Source organism: Arachis stenosperma, chromosome 3 (assembly GCF_014773155.1).
Source record: "Arachis stenosperma cultivar V10309 chromosome 3, arast.V10309.gnm1.PFL2, whole genome shotgun sequence".
Classification (NCBI taxonomy): domain Eukaryota; kingdom Viridiplantae; phylum Streptophyta; class Magnoliopsida; order Fabales; family Fabaceae; genus Arachis; species Arachis stenosperma.
In genome coordinates, this window is record NC_080379.1 from 46,234,689 (window position 1) to 46,254,474 (window position 19,786).

Consider the following 19,786-nt stretch of genomic DNA (forward strand, 5'->3'; position numbering starts at 1 on the left):
CGTCTGTCACTAACGCCCCACAATCGCGAGTTTGAAGCTCATCACAGTCATTCAATCATTGAATCCTACTCAGAATACCACAGACAAGGTTTAGACCTTCCGGATTCTCTTGAATGCCGCCATCAATTCTAGCTTATACCACGAAGATTCTGATTAAGGAATCCAAGAGATATCTACTCAATCTAAGGTAGAACGGAGGTGGTTGTCAGGCACGCGTTCATAGTTGAGAATATGATGAGTGTCACGGGTCATCACATTCATCCGGGTTAAGAACAAGTGATATCTTAGAACGGAAGCAAGCATGATTGAATAAGAAACAGTAGTAACTGCATTAATCCATCAAGACACAACAGAGCTCCTCACCCCCAACCATGGGGTTTAGAGACTCATGCTGTAGAAGATACAATGAGAAACGTGTAAAGTGTCATGAGGTACAGATACAATGTCAAAAGATCCTATTAATAGTGAACTAGTAACCTAGGGTTTACAGAATTGAGTAAATGACAGAAAAATCTACTTCCGGGTCCACTTGGTGTGTGCTTGGACTGAGCATTGAAGCATTTTCGTGTAGAGACTCTTCCTGGAGTTAAACGCCAGCTTTTGTGCCAGTTTGGGCGTTTAACTCCAATTTTTATGCCAGTTCCAGCGTTAAACGCTGGGAATTTTGAAGCTGATTTGCAACGCCGGTTTGGGCCATCAAATCTCGGGCAAAGTATGGACTATTATACATTGCTGGAAAGCCCAGGATGTCTACTTTCTAACGCCATTGAGAGCGCGCCAATTGGGCTTCTGTAGCTCTAGAAAATCCACTTCGAGTGCAGGGAGGTCAGAATCCAACAGCATCTGCAGTCCTTTTCAGCCTTTGAATCAGATTTTTGCTCAGGTCCCTCAATTTCAGCCAGAAAATACCTGAAATCACAGAAAAACACACAAACTCATAGTAAAGTCTAGAAAAGCAAATTTTAATTAAAAACTAATAAAAATATACTAAAAACTAACTAAATCATACTAAAAACATACTAAAAATAATGCCAAAAAGCGTATAAATTATCCGCTCATCACAACACCAAACTTAAATTGTTGCTTGTCCCCAAGCAACTGAAAATCAAAATAGAATAAAAAGAAGAGAATATACTATAGACTCCAAAATATCAAAGAAACTTAGTTCCAATTAGATGAGCGGGACTAGTAGCTTTTTGCTTCCGAACAGTTTTGGCATCTCGCTTTATCCTTTGAGGTTCAGAATGATTGGCATCTATAGGAACTCAGAATTCAGATAGTGTTATTGATTCTCCTAGTTAGGTATGATGATTCTTGAACACAGCTACTTTATGAGTCTTGGCCGTGGCCCAAAGCACTCTGTCTTCCAGTATTACCACCGGATACATACATGCCACAGACACATGATTGGGTGAACCTTTTCAGATTGTGACTCAGCTTTGCTAGAGTCTCCAGTTAGAGGTGTCCAGGGTTCTTAAGCACACTCTTTTGCCTTGGATCACAACTTTGTTTCTACCCTTGCCTTTTGGTTTAAAGGGCTATTGGCTTTTTCTGCTTGCTTTTTCTTTTTCTCTTCTATTTTTTCGTTTTTTTTTTCACTGCTTTTTCTTGCTTCAAGAATCAATTTGATGATTTTTCAGATCCTCAATAACAGTTCTCCTTTTCCATCATTCTTTCAAGAGCCAACAATTTTAACATTCTTAAAACAACAAATTCAAAAGACATATGCACTGTTCAAGCATTCATTCAGAAAACAAAAAGTATTGTCACCACATCAAACTAATTCAACTAGTTTCAGAAATGAATTCAAAATCCTGTACTTCTTGTTCTTTTGTGATTAAAGCATTTTTCATTTAAGAGAGGTGATGGATTCATAGGACATTCATAGCTTTAAGGCATAGACACTAAGATACTAATGATCATGTAATAAGACACAAACATAGATAAACATAAGCATAAAAATTCGAAAAATAGAAAATAAAGAACAAGGAGATTAAAGAACGGGTCCACCTTAGTGATGGCGGCTTGTTCTTCCTCTTGAAGATCTTATGGAGTGCTTGAGCTCCTCAATGTCTCTTCCTTGCCTTTGTTGCTCCTCTCTCATGATTCTATGATCTTCTTTAATTTCATGGAGGAGGATGAAATGTTCTTGGTGCTCCACCCTTAGTTGTCCCATATTGGAACTCAGTTCTCCTAGGGAGGTGTTGATTTACTCCCAATAGTTTTGTGGAGGAAAGTGCATCCCTTGAGATGAATCTCTCCATCTCCCATGGCTCTGAGGTGGAAGCTTTTGCCTTCCCTTTCCTCTTTCTAGAGGTTTCTCCGGCCTTAGGTGCCAAAAATGGTTATGGAGAAACAAAAAGCAACGCTTTTACCACACCAAACTTAGAAGGTTTGCTCGTCCTCGAGCAAAAGAAGAAAGAAGAGAGAGAGTGGCGGGGTAGGTGGGGATCCTGTGGGGTCCACAGATCCTGAGGTGTCAAGGATAATTCATCCCTGCACCAAGTGGCGAGCAAAAATGCTCCTACTACCAATCCTGGCGTTAAACGCCGGGCTGGTGCCCATTTCTGGCGTTTAACGCCAGCTTGGTGCCCATTCCTGGCGTTTAACGCCAGTCTGGTGCCCCCTTTCTGGCGTTAAACGCCTAGAATGGTGCCAGACTGGGCGTTAAACGCCCATTTGCTGCCCTTACTGGCGTTTAAACGCCAGCAAGGTTTTCCTCCAGGGTGCTGTTTTTCTTTCTGTTTTTCATTCTATTTCTGCTTTTTCAATTGAATTTGTGACTTCCCATGATCATCAACCTATAGAAATCATAAAATAACAAAGGAAAATAATAAATATAACATTGGGTTTCCTCCCAACAAGCGCTTCTTTAATGTCAGTAGCTTGACAGTGGGCTCTCATGGAGCCTCACAGATGTTCAGAGCAATGTTGGAACCTCCCAACACCAAACTTAGAGTTTGAATGTGGGGGTTCAACACCAAACTTAGAAGTTGGTGGTGGCCTCCCAACACCAAACTTAGAGTTTGACTGTGGGGGCTCTGTTTGACTCTGTTTTGAGAGAAGCTCTTCATGCTTCCTCTCTATGGTTACAGAAGGGGAACCTTGAGTCTTATAGTTTGCACTGTCTGCAAGCCACGGAGCTTCCTGAATAGCAAACAATTGCTCATCCGGAAAGGTTTCAGAGATCTCAGTAGGAGGGAGGGATGCTCCTGCTACTGGTTCTATTCGGGATAGGTGATCAGCCACTTGATTCTCTGTTCCTTTTCTGTCTCTTATTTCTATATCAAACTCTTGCAGAAGCAACACCCATCTTATGAGCCTGGGTTTTGAATCCTGCTTTGTGAGTAGATATTTAAGAGCAGCATGGTCAGTGTACACAATCACTTTTGATCCTACTAAATAAGATCTGAACTTGTCAATGGCATAAACCACTGCAAGTAACTCCTTTTCTGTGGTTGTGTAGTTCTTCTGTGCATCATTTAGAATACGGCTGCCATAATAAATGACATGCAGAAGCTTACCATGCCTTTGTCCAAGTACTGCACCAATGGCATGGTCACTGGCATCACACATTAGTTCAAATGGTAATGTCCAGTCTGGTGCAGAGATGACTGGTGCTGTGACCAGCTTAGCTTTCAGAGTTTCAAATGCCTACAGACACTCATTATCAATAATAAATGGAGTGTCAGCAGCTAGCAGATTACTCAGAGGTTTGGCAATTTTTGAAAAATCCTTTATAAACCTTCTGTAGAATCCTGCATGCCCCAGAAAGCTTCTAATTGCCTTAACATTGGTAGGTGGTGGTAATTTTTCAATTACTTCAACTTTAGCTTGATCCACCTCTATTCCTTTGTTTGAAATTTTATGCCCAAGGACAATTCCTTCAGTCACCATAAAGTGACATTTTTCCCAGTTTAAAACTAGGTTGGTCTCTTGGCATCTTTTCAAAACAAGTGCTAGATGGTTAAGGCAGGAGCTGAATGAGTCTCCAAATACTGAAAAGTCATCCATGAAGACTTCCAGAAATTTCTCTACCATATCTGAGAAGATAGAGAGCATGCACCTCTGAAAGGTTGCAGGTGCATTGCACAGACCAAAAGGCATCCTTCTGTAGGCAAATACTCCAGAAGGACATGTAAATGCTGTTTTCTCTTGGTCCTGAGGATCTACTGCAATTTGGTTGTAACCTGAGTAGCCGTCCAAAAAGCAGTAGTATTCATGACCTGCTAGTCTCTCTAGCATCTGGTCTATGAATGGTAAAGGAAAATGATCCTTTCTGGTGACTGTATTGAGCCTTCTGTAGTCAATACACATGCGCCACCCTGTAACTGTTCTTGTAGGAACTAGTTCATTCTTTTCATTATGAACCACTGTCATGCCTCCCTTCTTAGGGACAACGTGGACAGGGCTCACCCAGGGACTATCAGAAATAGGATAAATAATCCCAGCCTCTAGTAACTTAGTGACCTCTTTCTGCACCACCTCCTTCATGGCTGGATTTAGCAGCCTTTGTGGTTGAACCACTGGCTTAGCATCATCCTCCAATAGAATCTTGTGCATGCATCTTGCTGGGCTAATGCCCTTAAGATCACTTATGGACCACCCAAGAGCTGTCTTGTGTGTCCTTACCACTTGAATTAGTGCTTCCTCTTCCTGTGGATTTAGAGTAGAGCTTATGATCACTGGAAAAGTGTCACCTTCTCCCAGAAATGCATATTTCAGGGATGGTGGTAGTGGTTTGATCTCTGGTTTAGGAGGCTTATCTTCTTCCTGAGGAATTTTCAGAATTTCTTTTATTTCCTTTAGTTCCTCCAGATCAGGCTGAACATCTTTAAAGATGTCATCTAGCTCTAATTCAAGACTTTCAGTCATATTGACCTCCTCCACCAAAGAGTCAATAATATCAGTGCTCATGCAGTCATTTGATGTGTCTGGATGCTGCATAGCTTTGACAACATTCAACTTGAACTCATCCTCATTGACTATCAGGGTTATTTCCCCTTTTTGTACATCAATGAGAGTTCGTCCAGTTGCTAGGAAAGGTCTTCCTAGAATGAGAGTTGCACTCTTGTGCTCCTCCATTTCCAGCACTACAAAGTCAGTTGGAAAGGCAAATGGCCCAACCTTGACAATCATGTCCTCAATTATGCCTGATGGATATTTAATGGAGCCATCAGCAAGTTGGAGGCATATCCGAGTTGGTTTGACTTCTTCAGTCAACCCAAGCTTTCTGATAGTGGATGCAGGCATTAGATTGATGCTTGCTCCAAGGTCACACAGGGCTGTCTTGGTGCAAGCACCTTCTAATGTGCATGGTATCATAAAACTTCCTGGATCTTGAAGCTTTTCTGGTAAGCTTTTCTGAATGACTGCACTGCATTCTTCAGTGAGAAATACTTTTTCAGTTTCTCTCCAATCCTTCTTATGACTTAAGATCTCTTTCATGAACTTAGCATAAGAAGGTATTTGCTCAAGTGCCTCTGCAAACGGAATCTTTATTTCAAGAGTCCTTAGGTAGTCTGCAAAGCGGGCAAATTGCTTATCCTGCTCCGCTTGGCAGAGCTTCTGAGGATAAGGCATCTTGGCTTTATATTCTTCAACCTTAGTTGCTGCAGGTTTATTCCTTACAGAAGTGGTTGGAGAAGCCTTTTTAGAGGGGTTACTATCAGCACTCTCAGGTGTCTGATTCCCTATTGGCGTTTGAACGCCAGGATTGGGTGGAAAATGGGCGTTTAACGCCAACTTTTCCCCCTTTTCTGGCGTTTGAACGCCAGAACTGGGCAGGGAATGGGCGTTTAACGCCAGCTTTCCCCCCTTTTCTGGCGTTTGAACGCCAAGAGTATTCCTCTCTGGGCTCTTACTGTCCTCAGAGGGATTTTGGATAGTAGTTTGGCTATCCTCTGTCAATTGTTCCTTTATTGGCTTTTTGCTACTTTGAGCAGTGTTATTCACTGTCTTCCTACTCTTCAGTTGAACCGCTTGGCATTCTTCTGTTATCTGTTTAGATAGCTGCTGTTTTGCCTGATTCAACTGTGATTCTATGTTCTTGTTAGCAATTTTAGTTTCTTGGAGCATCTCTTTAAATTCTGCTAACTGTTTTGTCATCAGGTGTAATTGCTGATTAAGCTCAATCATCTGTTCTTGAGGACTAGGATCAGTGGCTACTGCCATAACTTCTTCTTTTTTTGTAGAAAACTCATTGCTAGAATACAAATGTTGATTTCTAGCAACAGTGTCTATAAGCTCTTGAGCTTCTTCAATCGTTTTTCTCATATGTATAGATCCACCAACTGAGTGGTCTAGAGACATCTGAGCTTTTTCTGTAAGCCCATAGTAGAAGATGTCTAACTGTACCCACTCTGAAAACATTTCAGAGGGGCATTTTCTTAGCATACCTCTATACCTCTCCCAGGCATTATAAAGGGATTCATTATCCTCTTGTTTAAAGCCTTGGATGTCCAGCCTTAGCTGTGTCATCCTTTTTGGAGGGTAAAATTGATTCAGGAATTTGTCTGATAACTGTTTCCATGTCTTTATGCTTGCTGTAGGTTGGTTATTCAACCACCTCTTAGCTTGATCTTTTACAGCAAATGGAAACAGTAATAGCCTGTAGACATCCTGATCCACCTCTTTATCACGTACTGTGTCAGCAATTTGTAAGAATTGTGCCAGAAACTCAGTAGGTTCTTCCTGTGGAAGACCGGAATACTGGCAATTTTGCTGCACTATGATAATGAGTTGAGAATTTAGCTCAAAGCTGCTTGCTTTAATGGGAGGTATACAGATGCTACTCCCATATGCAGCTGTAATGGGGTTAGCATATGACCCCAGAGTCCTTCTAGACTGCTCAATTCCACTTAGGTCCATGATGGAGAAAGGGAAATGATATGGATTGCAAGTAGATTATTTATTTTTTTATTTTTTTATTTTTTTTAGTGACCGAAAAAATATAAAATAAAATAAATAGAGAATAAAATAAAATTTCGAAAATTAACAGAAAATAAGATTAAAACAAAATTGAAAACTGAATCAATTAGTTAATTAAAAAGATTTTGGAATTAGCAATTAAAAATATATGATTGAGAATTATTTTGAAAAAGATATGATTGAGAAGATATGATTGCAAATAAAAATGATTGAAAAGATATGATTTTGAAAATCTTTGACTAATTTAATGCAAAATTTCGAAAATTATGAGTAAAACAAGGAAAGGATATTTTTTATTTTTAAATTTTAATGAGGAAAGAGAAAAACAACAGAACGACACTAAACTTAGAAATTTTAGATCACAACAAAGAGAACAAACAAGAAAACTTTGAATGTCAAGATGAACACCAAGAACACTTTGAAGATCAAGATGAACACCAAGAACAAATTTTTGAAAAATTTTTAAGTGAATAAAAGCACAAAAGACACAAAACTTAAAATTTTTAGAAAATCAAACACAAATTTTCGAAAACTTAAAGGAAAACACAAAGAAGACACCAAACTTAAAATATAAAACTAAACTCAAATAAAAGACTCTAAACCAACAAAAATAAAACAGTCCTAATCTAAGCAACAAGATAAACCGTCAGTTGTCCAAACTCGAACAATCCCCGGCAATGGCGCCAAAAACTTGGTGCACAAAATTGCAATCACACTTTTGCAATCCCGCACAACTAACCAGCAAGTGCACTGGGTCGTCCAAGTAATACCTTACGTGAGTAAGGGTCGATCCCACGGAGATTGTCGGCTTGAAGCAAGCTATGGTTATCTTGTAACTCTTAGTCAGGATATTAAAGATTATCAGGATTGATTGTAAAAAGGCAAAAGAACATAAAACAGGTACTTGAATTGCAGTGATGGAGAATAGGTTGAGGTTTTGGAGATGCTCTGTCTTCTGAACCTCTGCTTTCCTACTGTCTTCTTCTTCAAACACGCAAGGCTCCTTCCATGGCAAGCTGTATGTAGGGTTTCACCGTTGTCAATGGCTACCTCCCATCCTCTCAGTGGAAATGTTCAACGCACCCTGTCACGGCACGGCTATCCAGCTGTCGGTTCTCGATCATGTCGGAATAGAATCCAGTGATTCTTTTGCGTCTGTCACTAACGCCCCACAATCGCGAGTTTGAAGCTCATCACAGTCATTCAATCATTGAATCCTACTCAGAATACCACAGACAAGGTTTAGACCTTCCGAATTCTCTTGAATGCCGCCATCAATTCTAGCTTATACCACGAAGATTCTGATTAAGGAATCCAAGAGATATCTACTCAATCTAAGGTAGAACGGAGGTGGTTGTCAGGCACGCGTTCATAGTTGAGAATATGATGAGTGTCACGGGTCATCACATTCATCCGGGTTAAGAACAAGTGATATCTTAGAACGGAAGCAAGCATGATTGAATAAGAAACAGTAGTAATTGCATTAATCCATCAAGACACAGCAGAGCTCCTCACCCCCAACCATGGGGTTTAGAGACTCATGCTGTAGAAGATACAATGAGAAACGTGTAAAGTGTCATGAGGTACAGATACAATGTCAAAAGATCCTATTAATAGTGAACTAGTAACCTAGGGTTTACAGAATTGAGTAAATGACAGAAAAATCCACTTCCGGGCCCACTTGGTGTGTGCTTGGGCTGAGCATTGAAGCATTTTCGTGTAGAGACTCTTCCTGGAGTTAAACGCCAGCTTTTGTGCCAGTTTGGGCGTTTAACTCCAATTTTTATGCCAGTTCCAGCGTTAAACGCTGGGAATTTTGAAGCTGATTTGCAACGCCGGTTTGGGCCATCAAATCTCGGGCAAAGTATGAACTATTATACATTGCTGGAAAGCCCAGGATGTCTAAACCCTAAACCCTAAACCCTAAGTATGGGCTTCTGTAGCTCCAGAAAATCCACTTCGAGTGCAGGGAGGTCAGAATCCAACAGCATCTGCAGTCCTTTTCAGCCTCTGAATCAGATTTTTGCTCAGGTCCCTCAATTTCAGCCAGAAAATACCTGAAATCACAGAAAAACACACAAACTCATAGTAAAGTCCAGAAAAGCGAATTTTAATTAAAAACTAATAAAAATATACTAAAAACTAACTAAATCATACTAAAAACATACTAAAAACAATGCCAAAAAGCGTATAAATTATCCGCTCATCAAGAGATATACAGTGTTCAAGTGCATTCGGGTAGTTCAGACTGTGAATGTGATTATGGATAGGAGCTAAATTCTGGAAGTAGTAGTCAATAAGAGGTATGGGCGTGTAAGGAGATACATCAAAGAATATGCTTGAAGGACTCTTCAATTGAGTTGGTAATCCAAGAGTCCAATCTGAATGAAGATGATGGTGTATCAGGAGGCATGAGGGATCATTTGATGGGTGAATTAACAATGAAATAAGGAAATGGAGTAAATATGGATATTTGGCATAGTACATCAAGTTGGTGGGAGTATTTTTCTGAGACATTTTGTAACAGAAACATTAACGGTAGAGAGGCTTATGTTGAAAAGGTGACTAAGGAGTTTGGCCAAAGTTTAGAGTTGTTGATGATGAAAAGATGTCGGATTGGGGCAGTGAAGGCCCAATAGAGAAAAAATTTAGATGAGCGCAAAAATTTAGATGAGCGCTATGAAGGAGTAAATTGGGTTGATAGGTTGGATAACTTGGAGAAGGGAATGTTAGGTAGGTTATCCAACTCTTGTTCGTATCTACCTAGGTATGGACCCTGCACTTCAAATCATGTGCATAAAACTGAAGAAATTGAAAGTGAGAGCAATACCACATCTCCACTTAGGGTTTATGAGGGTGGGAGGATGGTTGTGTACGATTCGTCATTACGAAGTGGAAATGGATTATATATGTGCAATCAACTTGATGAGGCGTTAGAGACTAAGGGAGTTAGTGAAAGGCAAGCATGTGATTTGAGGACTTAGATTTAATCTCGGTGTTGGCTTCCTTTGCGAAGAATAAGAGTTAAAATGGTCGAACAATATATGAAGTCAGTGATAGAAAGCAGAAGGAGGTAAAGACTTCGTCAAGTAAAAGCAGAGTTGGGTGTGATTCTCCGAAACTAGGTGATACTCTTATTCCAAAATAAAATCTACATTTTGGAGTGTTAGGGGTCTGGGGAAAAAGAGTAAGGTTGAAATAGGTGAGGAGATTGGCCTAAAACACAAGGTTAATTTTATGGGATTGGTTGAAACAAAGAAAGAAAATTTTAGTAGAAGTTTAGCATTAAGGCTTTGGGGACATGATTTGATGGAGTAGGCTACAGTTAATTCTGTTGGTAGCTCTTATGGGTTTCTTTGCTTGTGAAATTTAGATTTTTTTGATAACCATCAAGTTATTAGAGGATCTAGATCATTGGCAGTAAGAGGATTAATAAAAGAAGTGAAAATATAAGCTATAATATGTGCGGTATATGGGGCATTGGTTAGTGAGAAAAAACCGGAGGTATGGTTGGAGCTATCTGACAGAGGAGTGGAAGAAGATGAAGGGGTTAGATCTGGTCAAGAAAGTGAAAGGTCTACGAAGGCCATTGACAGTCTCGAATAAAGAGTGTTTTGGGAGCATTGATAATAACATTGAGAGGTTGGAGGAAGAAATGCGAAAGGTGGATGAAAAGATTGAAAAGGAAAATGTCGATAAGTGTATGTTAGCAAGGAGAAACGCATTAAGGAATTCGGTAGAAAAATAATACGAAAGAAATTGTACTGAAAATATTTGTCTCTCTCGAAATATGCTAATCAAATGGATAAAAACATGAAGTATTTTCATGCTATAACAAAATAAAGAAACAGGAGTAATATGATGGAGGAAGTCTATATTAACGAAAAGTGCTATAGAGGAGTTAGAAAAGTGAAAGAAGAAGTTAGGAGATTTTACAAGAAGCTTTACAAGGAGGACCAAAAGTTAAACATTTACTTTAATGAGTCTTTGGTGGAACATATTAGTGACATTGATGCTGAATAGATTGAAAAAAATCCCTCAAAAGATGAGTAAAGGCAGTAGTGTAGAGTTGCAAACTAAGTTGTGCCGCAGGGCCAGACTGGTTTAATTTCAAGAGTGTTAGGAGACTGTGGAAAGTGATTGGTGATGATTTCTACAAGTCCGTAGAAGATTTTTTTACTTGATATGGGTGGCTCTTGCTCATAAAGAAGGAGGATGGAATGACCTAAAAGACTATAGGCCTATAGGCATGGTGTGTTGTCTCTACAAGGTTGTGTCAAAAATTTTAGCCAGTAGGCTACAATATTATTGATGACTAGGCTAGTTGAGGAGGTCCTAACTGCCTTTGTAAGTGGAACAAAAATTGTTGATGGTGTGTTGATTGCGTGTGAGACAGTGCTTTGGATGGAAAGCATGAAAAGTCCAACATAGTTGATAAAATTAGACTTTCAGAAAGCATATGATAGAATAAGGTGAAATTTTGTGGATAAATGATAAAAAATATGGGCTTCAGATCTAAATGGAGACAGTAGATTCATAAGTGCTTAACAACTGCTTCAATGTTTGTCCTCATCAATGGAACCACGACCAAGCCCTTCGACTTGCAAAGAGGCCTCCGACAAGGTGATCCATTGTCCCACTTTGTTTTTGTTCTTGTTAGAGATGTTTTGAATAGAATATTTGATAGATTGCATAGCTATAATTATCTGAAACTTTTAGAGGTACAAAAATGAACAATTGAATTATCACATTTATATTTGCAGATGACACGATTCTTTTTAACCCTTGTGATTTTGAGATATTATTTAATTATAGGAGAGTGCTTTGTGGGTTTGAGTTAATGACGGGTTTAAAAATAAATTATGAAAAACTTGTGTTTATTGGATTGAACTGTAACAATGAGGAGATAAAGGAAGCTTGTGAGGTGCTTGGGTGTATAGAAGCAAAATTACCTATTCAATACTTGAAAATCCCTTTAGGAGATCATCCAAAGAAGGTGAAAACATGTGAGTCAGTAATAATGGAGATTGAGGAGAAGTTAAAGGAATGGAAGAATAAATTTTTAACAAAACTAGAAAAGTTATTGTTAATAAAATCAATGCTAAATAACCTACCAATATACTACCTAAGTCTCTTTAGAATGCCAAAATCTGTTGCAGTCAAGATTAACTACCTTCAATCATAATTTTTTTTTCTTTTTGGGTAATGCAGATGAAAAAAGGGATTAGCTACCATTAAATAGGAGGTTGTGTAGGGGACAAAGAAGTTAGGCAGTCTCGGATTTAGGAATGTAGAATTGAAGAATATGGCTTTATTGTATAAATGGTGGTGGAGATTTGATAAAAAAGATTGTTCACTATAGAAGAGAGTTGTATCTTCATATAATAATTTAAAGGTGAATGAAAAGCTGAAAAATTAGATAACAAGCATTATGGAGGTGTTTGTGGTGATATTAAAAGTCTAGAGGTGAAAAATGTTGACTTAGCTAAATTGTATAAGGAGGATGCAACTTGTGATTGGGGACGGTACTAGAGAAAAATTCTAGTTTGATTGGTGGTTCAAAAAGGGTAGGCTAAGGGAGAAGTATCCACGATTATTTAGATTAGCTCAGAATAAAAATTGTAGCATTAGTAATTGCAATATGTGGGATAGACAAAATTGGATTTGGAGTTTAGAATGGAGGAGGCAACTAAGGGATTGAGAAGAAGAGGATTTGTATGTTTGATGCACTCATTATCAAAGGTGACGATTAAAAAGATGAGGTGGATAAGTTGTTATAGAGGCTTGAATCAAAAGGTAATTCCTGAGTCAAAACATTTTTAGATGTTTATAAGAATAGAGAAAGAGGTATTGAATGAAATATCTACAAATTCTCAAATAAACTATAGAAGGGCCTTGTATCACCCTGTGTCGAGTTACTTATATGATTTATCATATTGAAGAGATTGAATACTATGGGTTGACTATGAAGATTGGGAATGGTTACTCCAAAGGATGGTTGGTGTATGCTTTGCGGAATTAGAAACGAGATCATTCATCATTTATTCTTTTCTTACACTTGGTCTTGGGTGGTGTGGGGAATTATTCTTTAGAAATGGAATATTTCTTGGTTTAGTAGAGATCCACTAAAAATTGACTTGATAATTAGATAGATAGAGGCGTCCATAAGCATCGAAAAGAGGAGTAATATAGTAAGGATTTGGAAGAGCATCACAATGTCAGGTTGCATGGTGAACAAATTACATACTAGAGAGAATTCCACAACGAATAATTTTCATGCAGATCCTTATTCACCTACGATTGAGTACAATGATTGGAAAAGAGGAGAGTTTGGTGGTCATTTGACTGTATGCAACAAAGTTTGGGTCGATTCATTTGATCACAACAACAACCCCGCCATAGTAACAACCACCCCCGGCCACGACAACTACCACCCCCGGCCACGACAACTACCACCACCACAGCTGCACTATCCGCCCTACTACCCCTACATTATCCACCGCAGTACCTCCCACTATCCACCTCCACCACCATATTATCTACCACACTATCATCCACTACCGCTCTACTATCCACCACAGAACAATCCTCCTCCATCATACTATCTACCACAGGATCTGCCTTGACCACCTTATTCGCAGCAACATCAAAAAGGAAATACTGGAAGTTCTTCAATATCTTGGTTGTTAGAGTTAGAACCGGACCAGTTTCAATTTCTATTTTGGAATCCTGCCACATCAATGACAAGCTATGCTCGACAACAACAACCATAGAATAACAAGGAATCATATGCAGGTTCCGTCTGTCATGAAGCAGAACTTGGTCGTATGACACTAGATGCTCATGATCGTCGGGGTGTTAATAATGCTAGCAAGTCTCTTGTGTGAATGTCTATGAATGAAGAGGATGAGCAGAAATCCGATGACGCAAGCATGGGTGACAACGATGATGGTGATGATGATGATGATGATCCCCCACGTGGTAGTGTATGCGACAATCGCAAATGCGATAGTGTGAATGAGAGAGCATATTTTCTTTGAACTCATGTGATTTCACCGGATACACTCATCCATCGCCTTTCACGAAAATGCTTAAAAAGGACATATTTCACATAATATTTTAGTGTAGCATACTCGTGGGTACGCTAACAGCCAACTAATTGTACTCATCATACAACTCTAGTGTCGGCACCTGAGCTTGACTATGTCGATAAAGCATTAGCATCTCTAGCATAATGGCTTTGTCGGTCACATTTATTAATTGAAATTGTATCACACCACCGAGGCATAACACCAACTGCTTGTATAAAATGCTTCTGACTCTTTTTGAAATATCACCGTATATGTATTGACATAGTCTATTTTGTAGCTCTACAAATAACATTCTGCAAGGAATAATAAAAAAAGTTAGACTCTTACAAACAAAATTCACACCTTCAATTGTGTATGGTATAACCTCAATCAAAATGCACTAATAAACTCACGTTGCTTTCCATTACTCATATAAAAAAGTTGTTACACCACTCTAAACTAAAAATCTACGAGAGATTGAAATTATAGAAAAAAAATGGTAGAAAAGTAGAAAACACAATTTTGAGAGGAGAGAAAGAACGAGTATCTTTCTCATCTGAGTTGGGTAGTCTCCATCATATAGGAAGAAAAAAATATATTTTTATGGATTTTTCACTATAAAATAGTCAACTTTAGCTACATATAATACTAAATTATTAGTATCTAGCATACAACGAGATACTAAAATTGTTAAATCGACCTGCTAAAGAGACCTTGTCACTCTTTATGAATTACTGACAATATCATATCACTTGCTTCTAACACTATGCATAGTCACTTTTTCACGGAAAAAATATTTTCTTCTAATTTTCTTCAACTAATGATGTGAATTTTTAATTTAAAAAAGAACTATCTCGCTATATGCGAGATATGTGATTTCGAAATGAAAAATATAAAAGTTAAAAAAATATCTCATTATTAGTGAGAAGACTGGAACCACTACAACTAAATATATAACTCTCCTTCCCCGTCCCGATGCATAACTCCAAAAACCAATCCATGACTGTGGAACTAACGTGCCCATGCTATTTATTGATACATGTTCTTGGTATTTTTGTTCTCCTATCAAAGTATCACCATTTACAATGATGTGTACGGATTCTTTTTGAGAGGCAAACTGTCAAAAAAATAATGTATACTTCAGTAATTTATACTTTTAAATATTAGATTAACAATGATGACATTAAAATTTTAATAACATCAGTCTACCATAATGGGTTCAAGGATGGATATTGGATGTGGATGGAATAGAGAGAAGTGAACGAGTAGCGAATTAACCAGCCTTCCTCGAATTTGAATAGGTCCGATGGTCAATCAACGAGGATTCAGGTGGTGAGAGAACTAAACATGGATGAAATAAATTGGGAGGATAACCAAGAAAGATACAACGAGATGGTGTTTGATACAATAGGTGTTACAAAGTTGGAAGAGGCTGAACAAGACCCCAACCTGAAGGCAAAAACATTTTATCATCTATTAGAATAATGAGTATTAAGTCGAATTCAAATCATACCCAAGAATTTTTTGATAAGTAGGCCACACTTTGCAATGAATTGATACCTATCAGGACTACTGGCATCCCCTGGAGCCACTACGAGAAAAAGAAGTTAGTTTCGAAATTGGATCTAAATTCGATGAAAATTGATTGTAGTTTGAATGGTTGTATGTTGTATTACAAGAGGGATGCAGACCTAATTGAAGTAAATTTTGTGGATCACCGAGGTTTCAAGCCGAGAGAGAGAACAGATTGGTAAACGGTAGTTAAAGAGAGTTCCAATGAAACAGATGCACTACTTGCCTTTAATCCTTAGGCTGAAACGATTATATACATCGTTGAATTCGACCCTTCACATGACCTGGCATAGTAACAAAAGAGATGATGGAATCATGTCATGCCCGTCACACGGAGAAGCTTGAAAGCATTATGATTAGGTCCATCCTACATTTGTGAGCGAGTCTAGAAATGTTAGACTAGCTTTGTGCCCTGATGGATTTGCACCGAATTCTAATTTTGGTAACACGTACTCTTGTTGGCCTATAGTGGTAACACCTTATAGTCTGAGTCCCAAAATGTGCATGAAGGACCCATACATGTTCCTAACTTGCATCATACCTGGTCCCAATAATCCAAAGGCCAAAATAGATATCTTCTTGCAGCCCCTGGTGGATGAGTTAAAAGAGTTGTGGATCCATGGTATAGAAATGAATGATATTTCAACGAAGACAAACTTTCAACTTCATGTTGTGTTGATGTTTAGCAGTAATGACTTTTCTGCATACGGAATGTTGTCATGTTAGTCAACTCAGGGCAGAATGAAAAGTCCCATTTGTATGGAGGATACAAAGACATTTTGATTTACGAATGATGGTAAGAATTTGTAGTTTGATTGTCATCAAAGATTCCTCGACATGGATCATCCTTTTCGGCACAACAAGGACTCATTCAAAAAGAATAAAATCGAATAAGAAGTGGCACCCACGATATTGGATGGCAGGCAAGTTTGGCATCGTGTCAGTAGAATTCCAAGTATCGTCGATAACGGGACATGTTTAAGACCTCCAGAATATGACAGGGAGCATAAAATTGGACTAAAAATAGTATATTTTGTGAGTTGCCTTATTGGAAAGACAACTTGGTTTGACATTGTCTTGACGTGATGCACATTTAAAAAAATGTATTTTATAATATCATGCATACAGTAATGGACGACGAGCAAATAACGAATAACGATAAGGCTGGTTAGACTTGGTGGACATTTGTAGGTGGCCAGATCTGAACTTAAAGAGACTTGAAAAAGGATGTTGGGGTAAAACAAAGGTGGTGTTTACTCTAATGATGGACCAGAGACAAAATATTTGTAAGTGGATTAGAGAATTAAGGTTTCTTGATGGTTACGCCTCTAACTTGAGCAGGTGTGTAAACGTCTCACAGGGTAGGCTTGTTGGATTGAAGAGTCATAATTGTCATGTTTTCATAAGGTCTTTGCTTCCTGTTGTGTTCAGAGAACTTCCAACCAACATTTGGAAACCCCTCACAGAAATAAGTGAGTTCTTTAGGGAGTTTTGTGCTACTAAACTTAGCATTAATAATCTCACAATTATGGACAAGAACATTTCCATCATACTTTGTAAACTAGAAAGGATATTCCCTCCAACCTTTTTCGACATTATAGAACACTTAGCAATCCAGCTACCGTACGAAGTAATACTATGTGGGCCGATCCAATTTAGGTGGATGTACCCATTTGAGAGGATGATTGGTTCATTCAAGCGCACCATGAAGAACAGATCTCGAATTGAGGACAGCATCTACGAAGCATTCCTAGCTAAAGAAACATCCGCATTTAGCTCATTCTATTTTTAGCCTCATATTGAGTCACGTAGAACAAGGGTTGGAAGGAACGATGAAAGGGGAGAATCCTCATCAAGTGGAACAACATATCCAATCTTTGCTCCTGAAGGATCTGCAATGGGTGCGGACAGTGACTACTGGTTAAAGTAGAAGGAAATCGATGTCGCACATCTTTATATGTTGCTTAACTGTGACCAGATTTCACCCTACCTCATGTAAATTTTTTAAGTCTTCGTAAATATTTCAATCAGTAAGATACTAACTTCTTAATCTAATCAAAACTTCTTTATCCTATTTTATCATATAGGTTATTCCAAGAGACAAATTCTGATACCTCATTGAACAATTTTTCACATTAGTTTAGAGAATATGTTAACTTGTATCTAGCTAACACAACAGATTGGAAACTAGTTGCATTTAGTTGGGGCCCAATGAATAAGAATACAAGCTACCTGATATACAATGTTAATGGATATCAGTTCCATTCTTTACAGTGGTCCATTGGAAAGAAAACAGATAACACTGGAGTTTGGGTTCGTGGGAATTCAGGCAGTGGTCATTCTGATTGGTTTGGTGTGTTGCACAACATAATTCAATTAGAGTACTTATGTCACACTACGTACAAGATGTACGTGTTTAAATATGAATGGTATGATCCAAGTTTGCGACAGGGAACACGAAAGCATAAGGACTACGATATCATTGAAGTTAATGTAACCAGGAAATATAGGCACTACAATCCTTTTATTCTACCTCAAAATGCACGGTATGTATAATATTTACCTTATCCAGGTTCATGCAAGTGTAGTTAGGTGGTTGTGGTTAAGACTAAGCCAAGAGACCGCATTGAGTCCAACAGGACAGAGAGTCAAGAACCTTACCAGATTGATGACCCAACTCCTTTAAAAATGAGGGTTGATACCAATTATTTGATCACCCTTAGGTCAGCTATTATAGATGATGACATCATCGACCTTGGAATAGATGACAACGCACTACCACCAGAAGGAAGACAGGGTCAATGGAGACGAAGAAGAGGAAGATCAGGAAACTACCTCGGATGAGGAGGATGGTGAACCAGAGGAAGAAGATGATGAATCTGAATAGGTTAATGTAAATATAATTCTATCTTATGTATTTGTTTACCAAATTTTGAGAAGAATGTAATATAATTAGCATTGTTTTAGATATTTTGATTACCATCATTCCATATTTTTAATTTGTATATATGATATTTTACATTAGGTTTAAAACACTGTTTTAATTATTAATTATCGGTGTACATTATAGATGGACGAAAAAAATTAAAAAAAAAAAAGCATTTACTGTCGAAATATACCGATGGTAACAGCCCAGCTAATTTTTCAAAAAAATTAGAAAAATTGTTTCCATCGGATTAATCCGCCGGTAAGGTGGTGCAAAGTCATATAATTTGGCATCAATGTTACCGTCGAAAATTTTCTAATAGTAAGTTGCAACAGATTTTGTTTTCTTGGTATCCATATTCTGCCGCTAAATTCGATGCAAATTACCGTCGAACGCATAAATCCAATGGTAATTTGTTACCGGCGAGGTTATTCCGTCGGATAAATTTTGACACAAAATCCGGTGGTAAATAGTGTACCGTTGAATTTTATTCATTTTTCTGTCGATAAATTCGATGGTACTCCACGTTTTTCTTGTAGTAAGTTATCTACTAATAAATCACAAATATTTTAATTCAAGGTTTAAAAAAATATACATAAGACTCACAAATTTTTATCTTTATAAATATAAAAATTCTTATACAAGTAACAACGATTTCATCTAAAAAAAAAAGAAAAAAAAACACATTTAAAATTGCAGAGTGTGCTCAAAAAGTCAGAATCTTCAAGCGTGATATAATTTTACACCAATAGATCAAATCAAATACACTTTCTTTCCCTAAAACAAAGAAAAAGCACAACATATTCTTCTATGATCAAAACTTCAATTCTAACTTCAAAAACCTTGACCTAGTTTTTTCTTTTATTAAAAAAACCTATTTTCTCTTTCTTTTCCTAAAATACTCAAATTTTGTTTACCTCTTCAAATATTATAAACAAAAAAGAAACAAAATTAACAAATTGGTATGAGTGAAGAATTTTGTGATACTATCCGAAAGTAGGAATGTTAACGGCATCATAGTCAACCGCAAAGGGGAAAAGCAGCTTTCGATCTCGACGGCAACAATGACGAGAGAAAACAGTCACAAAGGATGTAAGGAGGAAGGGGTGGGAGAAAGGTTCTGAAAACTGGACCGGACCGGCCGGTTCGACCAATTTAACCGCAAACCGACGACGTAAATGGTCCGGCCCTCCAGTAAAAACTGTGCTAGGAAGAACCGCTGAAGAACCGGTGAACCGGCCGATTGGGCCAAACCGGTGACTGGCCGGTTCTGCTAAACGACGCTGTT